This window comes from Xyrauchen texanus, chromosome 15 (genome assembly GCF_025860055.1).
Source record: "Xyrauchen texanus isolate HMW12.3.18 chromosome 15, RBS_HiC_50CHRs, whole genome shotgun sequence".
Lineage (NCBI taxonomy): Eukaryota > Metazoa > Chordata > Actinopteri > Cypriniformes > Catostomidae > Xyrauchen > Xyrauchen texanus.
In genome coordinates this window covers 28,726,592-28,739,426 of record NC_068290.1, presented here as the reverse complement: position 1 = coordinate 28,739,426, position 12,835 = coordinate 28,726,592, and the positions used below count along the sequence as shown (strand labels likewise).

The 12,835-nt window shown below is 42.5% G+C and overlaps 1 protein-coding gene across 2 annotated transcripts in view; it reads left to right on the top strand.

Annotated features, from left to right (window-relative positions):
- The window catches only part of fhod3b (formin homology 2 domain containing 3b), a 280,074-nt gene that overhangs the window by 45,012 nt on the left and 222,227 nt on the right, over positions 1–12,835 (top strand). The gene's annotated exons all lie outside the window — the stretch shown is intronic.

Here is a 12,835-nt window from a genome sequence, read left to right as displayed (position 1 = left end):
TAGTTGTCCCTCCCACGTTAATGTTTATGATCCTGTTTAAAAATGTTCTGTGCGTGATTCAATTAATACAAAACAGCTCATTCAGCAATTTTATATTAATACCAGAGAAGTGGTTTTGAGAAACACATCTCACCTTGTGTTAAATATTTTGTGGTTTAGAGCAATCTAATTTTATTTTGGCTATACAGATCATTCTAATTTATAACCAATGTGATCACTTTTTTAACCCTAACACAAATTTACCATGGTAGCCATATTTTCTGCCAAAATATTTAAGTTATTACTACATTAAAACTTCTAACTATAATTTATTATGGTTTTTCAGTTGTACAGCAATAACTGTAGTAACTGTTGTACTAAATATGTGTTTTTTTAAGGAAATATAAACCTAAATAAATGAAATAGAACCATATATTATAGGTGTGTGAACTTACTTTAGCTTGTGTAGTTACTGTATATACCCAAGCAATCTCATTGTTTATCTCATGTCACTAAGCCCTGTTGACAGAATGAGGCTTCGTTACCTCCATAAGCCTTATCCCAGATTAATATCTGTGTCATTGTGTAGTAGCAGGATGGCAGTGGCTATGTCTGTATCACAGAGGATTAAGAGTAACAGAATACAACTTCTTAACCTATCAAGCATGTAAAAATCATTCAGCCTCCCTGAAATTGTAATATTTGTGTAGCTTACTTTAGGGACTAATTTTAACTTTGTGATTCATAGTCTCTGCCTCAGACAGCATGCATCAGACAAATGCCTGATGCATTTTTCAAATAAACACAGAAAGAGATTTTTAATGGATTTTTAAAATGGTAAAATCCAAATATATGCTGGATTCGTGCAATTTTCATGAGTTGAGGGTTCGGCCTACAGATTTGTATGAGTTGTGCAAAGTTGTGTTTGCTAGTTCCCAAGCTGCTACAATGATCGCTTCTGAAGAAGATCTAGTCGCTGAGTTTGCTACTTTTATGCCTCCTACACACTACACGACTTTCAAAGATGTCGGATCATGGTACCATTCATATTACACATCTGTCTGTCTTGTCACGGGAGTCGTAGCATTTTCAAATTACACGATGAATCTGCGATAGGGATGAAAAAAATTGCAAAACATTTCACTATTGATGAATCCCCGATGACTCTGCCTAGACTAGAGTACGTGTGAGAAGTGATACGAGATACAAATGCATGATCATATGTTATGCCTTTCAGAACATGTGTATGTTTTTAATTGCCTAAAGGCATCATATATTTTATTGGTTACAATATGAAAAAGTACCTGCTACAAACAAATCTACCTATTTGCTTACCTGACTGTCCAAAAGAATTAGCAATTTCTCTCCAACACTTCTCTTTCTCCACCTGGTTGTGCTACAGTTCAGATGAAACATCAAATAGGCACTGGTGCTCCTGCCAATGTTCCACAAATTTTTCCTCCATTTCTTTGCTCCAATGAGACTTTCTTGATACCGCAGCCATGCTAGATGATGTTCTGTTGTAGGCACATCAGGGCTCCTCCCACTGAAACTTCCCATGCCCCATTTCTTGCTCTCTCATTGGCTGTAGGTCAACGCTGCAATTGTATTTGGTGAAAACACATTTCACATTGCACGATTTGGAATCGCAGACAGGTCAAGATATTTAACATGCTAGATATCTCGCTGACATCGGCGATGCGTCGGTGCTTCTCTCAAATCACGTCTTTGATAATTCATACATTGCGATCGTCACTCATGGGAGCGAGCTCTGATTTGCCTGCGATTTTGTCGGCGATCTCCACAAAACTGTCGGCGAGTGAAAATCTGGCTTAAAAACGTGTAGTGTAAACTCGGCATTAGTCTTCGTTAAAAAAATCCTTAGCAAATAAACAAAATATCGTTGAGCATATTTATATTCTTTATATTACACTTTGCTCTTGGTTAGCTATATCCAATTTCAGATTTACTGTACTAAGCATCATGCCCCTAAATGTTCACATAAAAAAGTTAATTGAAGTTGATCATCTTTACCAATGCCTTGAGACCACCAAGTCAGTTAAACTTTTTTTTTTCTAAATGGGCGGTTCTTGGCTGGAAATAGGGCCAATGTGGACCAGACTTTATGCCAATAGTCAAAAGTCTGGCTATGTGAGACTAGGTGACTAGCTGCCATTGTCTGCAGGAACCTGTAGTCAGTGTTTAAGACAAGTGTCTGTCTGTTGCAAGGAGTATAAACTTAGTGGTGAGCTGCACTGCAGCCAAGCACACGTGGCTCGAACTGTTTTCCCTCTCCAAACTGCAGGGGAAAATATGGCTAACCATCAGCCTGCAAAAGCCATTAAGCACAGAACTGTCAGAACTTTTAATTTGTACTCTTCGCAAAAGTGCCATTTAAGAGTACCAGGGACAAAAATTGCCCCAAGAAAGAAGGGGAGTTATCTCTCTTTAAACTGATCCTGCATACCTGATGGGTTGCGGAAATATTTGGAAACTCCAAAGCTATTTTAACAGGGGTTATTCTGTCCAAAAATAAAGGCTGCTGAAACTGTTGGCAAGGTCTGAGAGTCTGTTGAGATAGATGTCATGAACCAGATCTGCTCAGACACCTGGCCTTGTTTCCATTTGTATTGTTTTCCCTTTCATTTGAAGCATTTCTTTCAAAATTTGAGAGAGCTGTGGAAGAGGGCAGTAGCTTAGCAAAAGTGCCTCTTGCAACAAACCCTTCTGAGAAGTGTTACAGATCAACAGCTCTGGATGTTTACTTCCAAACATTGCATTGATTTACTGTATGTCTTGATAACATACTTTGTGTTGTTTGTCTTCTTTAAAATCAATGTTCCATAGCCAGTTTATCTATGATTTATGCCCTCATGGAAAAAAACTGCTTGATAAGAGAGCCACTATGCTCTGCAGATGTTGTTTTCCCACATTACAGTTCATTGAATATTTTGCTGCTATTCTGTCCTCACTCTGAGGATAAAATCTCCATGGATCAAAATGGTTGACTTGTCCAATAACCCACTAGTCGACTAGTGAGTTTATCTAGATTTTTATGGCAAAAAAACAAAAAACAAACAAAAAAATTTACTCAACTAAAAAGTACATTCAACATACTTCAAATAACATGTAATTAGATTGCAAGGCCAACCTGGTTGGAAATTGAAGTACTATTCACTATAGAATACATAGGTGTGCAAGAAAAAAAGACAAAGTCCAGACAGGATGTTGTCAACATAGTGTAATTGTAAAATAACTTAAAATCAAATTTATTTAAAATATATAAAATATCCCAGATATCCTAGAAATTATCTTGAAGTTTATCTAGAAAGTACTCATTGTATATCAAACAATTTGCAAGTGTAATCATAAGCCCCTGCAGATAGACCAAACATCAGAAAAGTTTCAGTCTAGACTAGTTTTTTTTTCTCTCCTGTTTAGATCAGGAATGGATGTAAAATATGGACATGGAAAAACAAAACAAAACAAAAAACAAACAATGTGAAACCTGCAGACTTTGACCTCTGAGACATTAGTAAGGTATAAATAACATTTAAATTGTAATATAGCCTTGCGCAATTTACTAAATTTAAAACAGCTGTATTTTAAAATCTTTCTGCGTTCACCACTTCACAACATCAGCGCTGTATGAACATGTATGCCGTGGTTATATGTATACAATGTTGAGCGGTGCAGCAATATAAAATGATAAAAGATTATCATTACAAATCAACTTGCAAAGTTTGTCAAAAAGATAGCTTCCCAAATGTTGGCTGTAGATGCAGTACTCTTGAAACAAGTAAAAGATCAAAATCAAATCAAATCACTTTATTGTCACACTACCGTGTACACAAGTGCAACAGTAGGTGAAAGTTTCATGTAGTCGGCTGGTGCGGGTCCTGATGCTGCGATACCGCCTGCCTGATGGTAGCAGTGAGAGCAGCCCTTAACTCGGGTGGCTGGAGTAACTGATGATCCTCCAAGCTTTTTTTCACACCGCCTGTTATATATGTCCTGCAGGGAAAGCAGGGCTTTGCGGTTGTGCGTGGGGCTATTGCCGTGTCAGGTGGTGATGCAGCCAGTCAGGATGCTCTCTACAGTACTGGTGTAGAACCATGTAAGGATGTGGTGGTTCATTCGTGAAGACGTGAGTAGACAGTGACAGGCCGAAGGGGAGGACCTTGTACTGGTATTCTCAGCCCTCGAACGCGAACCATAGAAAGGGTCAGTGTCGGGGCAGAATCAAGATGTGGAAGTAAGTGTCCTTCAGGTCTACCGCTGCTAACCAATCTTGATGCCGGATGCACGTTAGAATGTGTTTTTGCGTGAGCAACTTGAACGGGAGTTTGTAAAGAGCCTGGTTGAGAACTCGCAGGTCCAAGATTGTCCTCAACCCACCTCCTTTTTTGGGTACGATGAAGCTTACTGTAGAAACCCTTCTCCATCTCGGCTAGAGGGACAGGCTCTATCGAATCCTTTTGCAAAAGGGTAGCGATTTCCACGTGCATGGTGCTGGCCTTTTTGCCATGCACTGAGACGCCTGGTGAACTGAATCACATAGCTGAGTCGGAGGGTCCTGGCCAGCCAGCATGATGGGTTAGGAATGCGTAAGCCACGCGTCCAAGCTCTGCGCGAGGAGCACTAAGGGGACGATCGATTTTGACATACCCGGTGGGGCTTCACAGTGGTGGGGAGCAGGTAGTGTTGCGTCGGGAGGCAAGGTTGCGTCCTGAGGCATGTGTGCTGAGAGAGAGCTCAAGGCAATTACCTTGCTTCGCGTACCCGTCAGGGGGCGGGTTAGCGACTGAGGAGGAGGTCCTAGTGAGGCGTCCTCTGGACTCGTCAGAACCGGCTGGCCTGGGTTGTGAATGCTGTACAGATGTGAAAGTGAAGTTTCTACATCCAGGGTGCCTCTTTGCCTGTTAGGTTCTGTTGCTGGGGCGCCGTGAGAACGGTGTTTGCGGGCACCGGCTAGGTAACCCATGGGATGAGGAAATCGCTCTTTTATTGAAAAAGTGGGAACCGCAGCCCTAAGGGGGTGCGGCAAATTAAAAAGTTTAAACCAAGGATTCTCCTCCCGGCCCTCCACCGAGGGAAGGAGTGGTCTAGCTACCAGCTCCTGAGCGAACATCTTGTCCCCTGGCCAGTCCTTCTCAGGAACGCTTGAGAGCCTTCCGGGTCCTGGAGGAGGTTTGTGAGATGGGGGCATCCTATCCTGCGAGTAGCTCTACGCTGGGGGTGAGAGCTGGGGCCTGGTTGAGACGGAGCTACCTGCTGGTTTCTTGCTGCCACAGGGGGATGTGCTCGGTGAGCAGACAGGGCTCGGCTGGATGTAGACCGACGCCGAGGTAGGATGTGTTGGATGGCCTCCATCTGCTTTTTCACCACTGAGCACTGCTGGGCGAAGTCTTCAACGGTGTCACCGAATAGGCCGAGCTGGGATATGGGGGCATTGAGAAAGCTGGCTTTATCAGTTTCCCGCATCTCAACCAAGTTCAGCCACAGATGACTGGACCACAAGGGTTGCCATCGCTTGTCTGAGTGCCTGCGCTGTGACCTATGTGGCCTGGAGGCGAGGTCGGTAGCTGAGCGCAGTTCCTGCAGCACATCAGGTTCAGGACTACCAATGTGCAGATCTTTTAGTGCCTTGGCCTGGTGGACTTGCAGGAGGGCTTTGAGAAAGGAAAGCCGCGACCACAACGATGCCATGGTCAGGTTCTCGCAATGAGTACATGAACCATCTACAAACGCTGCCCCAGTGTGATCGCGACCCAGACACACAAGGCAGCGCCAATGTCCCTCAGAAGCGTAGAGATATCTGCCGCATCCAGGAAAAACACGAAGGTGAAAGGGCATCTTGATAAAGATGCGTTTTGAGAAGGACGTTCAACGCCAATGCGTAACACTTTTTGAGAAAATATTGCTCTTTTAGAGGAGTTGTTTGCTCTTTTAAAAGACTGTCGAAGTGCCCAGGGGCATGGACTGCACTGGCGCGGAGAGAAGGGAGAAAGCTTTTGAGTGAAAGAAGGGGAATGTCTCGGTTACTGTCGTAACCTCCGTTCCCTGATGGAGGAAACGAGATGTTGTGTCCCTCTTGCCACAACGCTGTACTACCCACTGGAATGTCTGGGACCCTGTCTCGGCTCCTCAGCACAAAACCTGAATGAGGTTTCAGCCAGCTCCTTTTACACCCGTATGTCGGAGGAGTTTCATGCAAATTCCACTCGTCAATTCTCTTTGGCATTTTCTAAAAATGGCAACCCAGGTGTTTGGGGCTCCCAAGAGCGACCTCTAATGTCACCACATCAACACAACATCTTGTTCCCTCCATCAGGGAATGGAGGTTACGACAGTAACCAAGACGTTTCTATATAAGAACTATGGCATGTTTCACAATCCCTGCTGTGCATGTCACTGGTTCACAGGCACATTTAAAATAGTCTCTGCGGTTGAGACCAGTCCATGAATTAGCGCACCTGCTCTGCCCTCATGCTGCTTTATCCATGACTTAGCAGTGTATGATCTGCATAGCGCTGATTCATTCCACTTTTGATGAGCAAAATGTGCTCCAAAACATACAGATGGCAGTGGAAGGCTCATTAATATTCACAAGGAAAGCGCTGACTGATTGTTCAGTGAAATGTTGTGATCCCCTGCCATCCTACATTTCAGAAATGAGCTTGCAGGCCACTTGAAATGAAGCAAGTTTGAAACATGTTGTTATGTGGTGATGTCACTGTAAGTGTGTGCATTTCTGTGTGTGTGTGTGTGGTGGGGTCCCTTTTGCTGTGTAGAAAGCGCACAGCTGACTGGGGCTGGCAAGCGTTATGTCAAGAATATTAAATTAGCCATGTGAAATCCCAACTGTGTCACTCATAATTCAGCAGTGCATATTAATTCAGCCCTCTTTAAAATGCATATAGGGGAAACACTGCACAGAAAAACTGCTCAACTAAAAAAAAAAGTCTATAGTTCCTCCTTTGTTATTTATTGTTTCAAGCAAGTCACACATGTTTTTCCCCTATAATGACGCTTCAGCACTTTCATTTATGTTTCTACATAAGTAATATTTTTTTAGAAACATGTGTAAACCAGTTAATTCACTTAAAAGTAATTAACTTAATATAAAGTCAGTAGCAGTAATCTGATTGCAAGAACTTAAAATGTAATGTGTTACACTGTTTTTGATTAAAAAGTGATTAGATTACAGTAACTACAGTAAATATTTTGTAAACCGATAAAACCCATTCTGATGGCAACTGAGGCTAAAATTCTCCTTTACATTTCATTTTGTGCGCTACAAAAGAAACAAATTCATATAGCTTTGGGACATAATGAAGGTGAGTAAACAATGACAGAATATTCATTCCCCATCTGTCGCTCACTCGACGTTGTGTAGGGACCCAGAAGTCTCCCAAGCATTCCTGAGACAATTAAACCAAGGAGAGAGATAGCCGTTATGGAGTTGGCAGCAGGATCACTCCATCCCCCCCCTCTACTAGGCAGCTTTACGCCCCAAAGTGGCGCTTGTTTGCGAATTGGTGTTCTTCCCGATCTGAAGACCCGCAGAGATGCGCAGTCGGGTCAGTGCTCTCATGTCTGCAGGAGAGGCTGTCCCCCTCCACCTTGAAGGTCTATGTAGCCACTATGTCCGCTCACCACAATGCAGTGGACGGCAAGTCCTTAGGGAAGCACGACCTGATCATCAGGTTCCTTAGTGAGCCTGCAAGCGAAGCTGCCCCAGGAGGAGGCAGACCCAACCTTATCGTTGCTGTGTCCAGTGCGTGCTTTGCGTTCCTTTAGATGTTCTGAGCAGCTTTTTGTTTGCTGTGCCAGACAGCGGAAGGGGCGCTGTATCCAACAGAGGTTGCCCACTGGGTCGTCAACGCCATGGCTGGCCTATCAGACCCAGGCCGTGTCCGACCCTTTGCGGGTTCGAGCACACTCTACGTGCAGTGTGGCGTTCTCGTGTGCACTGGCCAACGGCACCTCCCTAGCAGACTTCTGCTGAGTGGCAGGTTAGGTAACACCCAATACCTTTACGAGATTCTATAATCTCAGAGTTGAGTCGGTCCCGTTCCATATTTTTTTCAGGTCCGAGCACGTAGAACTCGGTAATGCAGAATGGCTAACCGGATGTTTCCGCTTGCACATAGTGCCCTTCCGCTCCACTGAGGTGATCACGTGTGCTCTTTCACCTAGGAGAGTCCACTAGGCTTGCGCTCCCTGGATGTCTTTCCTCCCTAGCCCTCTGGTCTGCGTATTCAGCAGAGGAATTCCTGACCCACTACAGGTATTAACTACTCTGTACTTGAATAGGTGCTCCACAGGGTTTGGCCATCACGGATTAATCCCCCTGTTTGTATTTTCGGCTGTACAGTCCCCTTGCCGGCGGACCCGCGTCTCCCTTGGGCAGTTCCCTCTGCCCCCCGGTCGCTGTGTTTGTAGCAACTCCTCCCTCGCTAGGTAGGATCTACCACTGCGCCACTTCCACATGTGGCCTGAAAACCCATGTGACATATTTGCCACAGTTAAGTTGGAAAAGAACGCCTTCCCCGATGCGTGTTATAGCGTTAAATGGCCCCAGCACTTTAATTCTTTGCGAGAAACATAGAGAGAGACAAGGCGCGGCTGCCTGCTTGTCCGCACCCCCCCCCCCCCCCCCTTTGGGAATGTCGGGACCCTAAAAAGTTTATGACGTTTTTATGGGGCTTTGGGGAAGGGTACGTGCAGTCTGACTCATTCGGATGCTTTGGCACGCAACTGCCTGCCCGCACCAGTTCACATACATGGTTCAGCACATGCCGTTATTGAATAGGGATCCCTATTGTCGCTTCATTCGACACAACGTCTAGTGAGTGACAGTCGGGGAACGTCTAGGTTACTATTGTAAACCCCGGTCCCTGATGGAGGGAATGAGATGTTGTGTCCCCCCGGCCACAACGCTGTACCGAGCCACTGTAATGGCCGAACCTCATTCTTGGCTCCTCAGTGCAAAACCTGAATGGACAGATGCACGATTCCCTCCTTTTATACCCGTATGTCTGGGGGATGGACATGCAAATTCTGTCTGCCAATTTCTCACTGGCCTTTTCTCAAGTTCAGAGGTTACCGAGGCCTTCAAGAAAGACCCCTAGTGTCACTTAATTCGACACAACATCTTGTTCCCTCCATCATTACAATAGTAACCTAGAACGTTTTGGGGGAACTGTCACTTTAAGACAGATTAGTCAGCTAGTTTTTAAAATTGCGTATTTGAGCATCTCTACCCTGGACCTGTTCTGATCCTGGCTGCATTCCTTTGAGCAATGATAGGATCACTTTTCTGACCGGCTTTGTGTTTATGTGATTGAAGGCCAATCTGGGTCAAAGGTGTGGGACCTGTATGTGGGTGGTAGTTGATGGCTGAAACCTCTCTCTCTCTCTCCCTCTCTAATCGGATGACCCAAGATGACAGCTGCTTGTATTCAGGCTTAGAGTGTTTCTCAGTTTGTGTGTTTATGACAGAGAGGGACAGATATAGAGAGATGCATGGACTTACCATAAACATCATACATCTGCAGTATGTAGGTTAATTTCCAAATGTCTGGCTCTGCTTTTGATCACACATTTGGGGGCACTTTACCTCTGACTTGATGAAAGGAACGAATTCAAAACCACTATGCTGTAACTATTCATAGCAGGCCTCTGCGCTCCACTCTGCTATAAATCAACTCGCCAGAGTGAACTGTCAACAGCGCTGATGACACAAAGCCATGAGAACCATTTTCCTGCACTTGACTGAGCTCATTAGTAGAATCTTTAGCAGTTCTGTATTTAAGACTGATTAATACTTTCAGTGTCCATGCTTATAGCCTCATTGATTGGCAGAATAGTAGTAGGCTACTGCTGTCTGTAGTAAGGTGTTGCGAATGTATTTTAAGTGAAAAAACATAATGTTGAAAAAACATGTGAATAAAGCCTATTGCCAACTTCTGGAGAAATTGTATCCACTGTGGCTCATGAATAATTTATAAAATAGTTTTTATTAATAGAACTATGTGTGTGTGTTCCTCCATTTCAAAAAGTGTTAATAAATCTGCTCTTTGGCACTTTTCAAGTTTGTATTCAAAATATTTGTTCTGCAAACTCTATGCAGGCTTTGGATTTTCTAGACACCTTTATTTCAGGATGACCAGAGCAACATTTCGGTTGTGATGATTAGTCTGCTGGTTATTCAGTTTTTCGGTCACATGACTATTTTTGATGCAAGTCTTGTATTCCTAATATATTCAATATGAGTTTATTCGATGAATGTGTTTTCATCTATAGTTTATTTGTTCTTATTGGGGAAAAACAATTATCCGCCTCATGTGAGCAAATGCATTTTTATATCTATTTTGGAGATTATATTCGCATCTTGGTGCTTTCATCCAGAAGTTTTTATGCAATATGCCAAAATGTTCCTGACATTGATGTACTTCTGACTCTCCATCTTTATTATGGGCATTTATAAGTGTCAAGTATATAAAGGTGGAACTTTTAGTACGTACCCAAGTCCATTCAATGTCAGAGTTTGGATTGTTAGGTTGATGTGACTTGAAAAGATTGTCTGGGGTACGTTTAAATTTTTTTAATAGCCATTTTTTATTTAAAGACATATTAAAGACATATTATCAAGGAAATCAACTGAAATGAGTGAGGAGACCGGGATGGAAAAATGACCCATGACATTTCACATGAACAAAAATTTAAATGTAAAAAGAGACCAGCGGGAACAGCGAGAGGTGGGCTAAATCAAATCTCATCAAAAATAAAAGTAATTCAAAGGGATGTTAGGTAGCAAGCATAGGTCAAATAGTTTGTATTTTTGTTAGGCCAGTGGCATGCATATTGCAAAAGCATAAACATATTTTAGAGTTATTGTCCTGTGAAATGTCATTAATTCATAAAAAAATGTAAGTAATTATTAGGTTTCAGGATCCTGGTGCTATGGAATATATTTTTTCAGATATAAATAGGGCTGCTCATTGCACAACAGTCTTTGTCTCTTCAGACATATTTCTCAACACAACTTTAATAAAGTGTGAGCGGCAGGGTAAATTAAATGGGATGCACACCAGATGCGTCTGGTGGATGACATGGCTTGTTCGAAATTATTTATTTTCTACAAAGATACGGAGCACCACAGAGCTGAACTTGCATTGTTTTACATCAAATTTTACCCAAATCATTATCAAAGGACAAAGATTATTTAGTCTAGCCATCACTGGATGATCTATTGTGAGCATGCATCTTTCATAGAGCCTTTCAGTTACAAATATGTTGTTTTTGGTTTTAACAGCTTGAATGAAAGACATATTAAAGGTTACTGTACATACAGAAGAAATTGTATAATAAACATCACCATTTCTAATCATTCAGTTTGCGCAGTTTTACCAGTTTCACTAATGCAGAGTTTACACTACACAATTTTAAGCCCGATTTTCACTCACTGACAGTTTTGTGGAGATCGCTGACAAAAGCCTGAAATCGTAGGCAAATCAGAGCTCGCTCCCGTAAGCGATGAGCGCAATGTATGAATTATCAAAGACGCGATTTGAGAGAAGCACAGACGCATCGCCGACGTCAGCGAGATATCTAGCATGTTAAATATCTTGACCTGTCTGCGATTCCAAATCGTGCAATGTGAAATATGTTTTGACTGAATGCAACTGCAGGGTTGACCTACAGCCAATGAGAGAGCAAGAAATGGGGCATGGGAAGTTTCAGTGGGAGAGTAGTCCTGATGTGCCTGCAACAGAACATCAACTAGCATGGCTGCGGTATCATGAAAGTCTCATTGGACCGAAGAAATGGAGGAAAAATGAGTGGAACATTGGCAGGATCACCAGTGCCTATTTTATGTTTCATCTGAACTGTAGCACAACCAGGTGGATACAGTTCTCTTGGACAATCAGGTATACAAATAGGTAGATATTTCAGGAGGAAGTACTTTTTCCATATTGTAATCAATAAAATATATGATTAAAAACATATTCTGAAATGCATAACATATGATCATGCCTTTGTTTTTGTATCTCGTATCACTTCTCACACGTACTCTGTTGTGAAACCTAATTTAGAGTCCAGGCAGAGTCAGCGGGGATTCGTCAATATTGAAATGTCTTGTAATGTGTTCACCCCTGCCCCCCTTCATTGTGTAATTTGAAAACGCTACGACTTCCATGACAAGACAGACAGTTGTGTAATATGAAGGTACCAAGATCCGATGTCTTTGAAAATCATCTAGTGTTTAGGAGGCATAACCTGCAGCAAACTCATTCACTTTGTTCATTCTTGAGGAAGTACAAAAACCTACATAACTTTGAACTACCATCTCCTGCACCACTTCAGCTCATCCTTTGTGTTGTATGTGTGTTTGTGTGTGATACATGTTAAACAGAGGCCAACTGAGACAATTGGAAAGCACGCAATTTGGGCTTCTAATTTAAATGTCGGCTAATTTTTAAATATCGATGCCTCAAAAATATATATATAAAATAATGTGCCGATCAGTAATCAATAAATCAATATTTTACAACATCCCTAATGATTACTTAACAGTAAAGGCAGTGAATGATAATGCTGATAATCCACTCATCAATCTAATAAATTGACCAAAAGTTCTGGTCTTATGTGCAAGGTGATTTTGAGCTGTTACCATAGAGTTAGCAGCTTGAAAAGCCTGGATTCCTCTGACTCTGTTCCATTTGTACCTTTATTTGAACTTTATTTTAAATTGAAGAATCTGGCATTGATAGTTCCTAAGGGAAAAGATGAACCCTGACTGGAATGTTTCCTGGATGCTATGCTATGGTGGAACAAACACAAACTG